This window comes from Sabethes cyaneus, chromosome 3, assembly GCF_943734655.1.
Source record: "Sabethes cyaneus chromosome 3, idSabCyanKW18_F2, whole genome shotgun sequence".
In the NCBI taxonomy this organism is placed as follows: Eukaryota; Metazoa; Arthropoda; class Insecta; order Diptera; family Culicidae; genus Sabethes; species Sabethes cyaneus.
This window is the reverse complement of record NC_071355.1, coordinates 213,039,172-213,041,465: the sequence shown is the minus strand read 5'-3', so window position 1 is coordinate 213,041,465 and position 2,294 is coordinate 213,039,172.

Genomic DNA, 2,294 nt, shown 5'->3' with positions numbered 1-2,294 from the left:
GATGAAGCATCAAAAGCGTCACTCGAAGAATGCAGGTCTTAGTCAGTGCTTCAGCTCAAACCTTGTTCATCATCCATCATCCGGGAACACTCGACCGTCAATTTGTCACATCGAACGATGAAGTGACGCTTATAAGTAAAAAGAAAGACTGTACGCTGACAGATAAAATATAATGCGATTTATAAATTTATTATAGCGCGTCTTCGTACGATCTTCGGATAAGCAGTTGCTGTTGCTACTTCGGGTTACGAGACTGGATCCGGGTCGGGCTTCGTATGCTATGCAAAAAAAAACAAGCACAAATATATGTCCAATGCGTCGTCAGACCACGTGAGAGTTGCAATTTGTCAACCTGCGCACCGCCCGCCGTTGGCTTCATCTCAGCGGAGCGATGGACAGACAGCAGGCCGTTCGAAAGTCGGTCATTCCTGGCACCAGGTCAGTCGGTAGATGTTGTTTGCGAAGGTGTTTCGAAAATTATAATAAATCGGTGTCACCTTCGCTATACTGAGTGATGACTTCACGCCGGGGCCGGGAAGATTGATAAATTGTGAACGCCGGCTTTTAATTCCCTTTACTAAAACGCTGCAGGAAAAAAAAGTTCTGCTTCGTAGGAATGATAGGATGTTTCAGTTTCATTGCTATGACAAGTTATGTGATAACTTTTTTTAAATTTACTTGCTGTCAAATTTTAGTTATTCATTCGACTAAAATCTAATTTCGCAAAATTTAGTCAATTCAGTTATTACAAGGACTGTGATCCATGAATTCTACCGTCAGACAGTCAGACGACAATTGAATTTGCTGCACCCTTTCTCATTCACATCTTGCCAGATTTGCTTATCTTACTCAACAAATCAATTCGATTATAAATTATTCTGTCCGTGATTAATCGTGCTCAATTATGGCGATAGTTTCCCCGCCCCTTCTCCGGCACATCCACCAACCTTGACCACAAAAATATCCCGAAGTCCGGTGTAATAACTCCACCAAGCCATCATAAATTATACTTGTCCAGCTAAGCAAACATCATCAACGTCGTCGTCGTCGTCGTCGTCGTCATCCAATACCACCCAAATGATTGCCGGCATCAAGACGACTAACTGTCAACCTATTCCGTCAGGCTGCAGCTTGCCTTCGACGAAGAAACGACGATTCCCTTTGCCGGTTTCCTTCCACCGGCGCCCGCCAATCGAACCAACAAGGAGCGCCCCCATCGCTCGCCCAACCACCCACTACTGCAGTAGGTGGCAGCTGATGGATCATAAGACTCTCTTTCTCAGAGGTCATGATAAAGATGTGAACCAGCCAAGAGCGGATAATTCATCGGTCGTCGTCGACGACAACAACGGGCACAACGACGACGATGCTGAAATTGATTGACGATTTAGCATTTTTCATGACACATTCGCACTTGATACGGCTGATGGCTGGAAAAAGGCGGAACACGGGAGGCAGGGAGAGGGGCATCTGAATGGCAGGATTTGTCACACAAACCCTGGGGTCCCATCGATCGCAGAAAATGCATTTCCGTCTTTTTGTTGCAGTTTCTCCCTCTGTCAGTGGACATCGGCGACCAGAAAGAGATGGCAATCTAGTGGTGTTTTATTATCAAGATTGCACTTTCTCGTCAACTGTCCCTGCTGGTGGTGGTGGTGCTGCTGCTGTTTGACTGCCATCAGCGCCCGCCCGGTTCGGGCAGTAACTCCCTCGCCTGATGATGCACGGTGTATCTGGCCACAGTTGACCGACGATTTATTACCGTCCATCGTTGAGTCATACGAAGCTGCTGATCATTTTGATTCGCAAGCGGTACTATTCCAGGAGGAGTATCATACACCCTTGTCTTGCTTGATAATATTTTTTAGAGTTAAACTTTCGATATTAAAAATTGTCTTAAAAATTCCAGGTAATTTCAATACCTTCTCAATGCTAAAACAGTACGTAATAAAATACGGCCGTCCTAATTTACTACCTTCTGGGATGGTTTTAGACTTTTGACGTTCTTCTGATTTCAGACTTGTTACCACATCTAGTCAATTTATCTTGGCCAACAGACTAGTGACGAGTTCCAAAGATGTAATCTAAATTATATCAAAGAGAACATGGATGGACTACACTCAATTTTTGGATTTCAAAAGACAAATAAAAGTGAAACATCGCCATTTCCCAAAAAAGCTTCAAAAGACAAAAGACATTATTATGAGAAAGTCAACAGTTGTTTGACACTTGTTTGGTTCTTGAAGTTTTAGCCTTTACTTATCCAAAGGGCCCTTGTCTTTTATCTGTGCTTT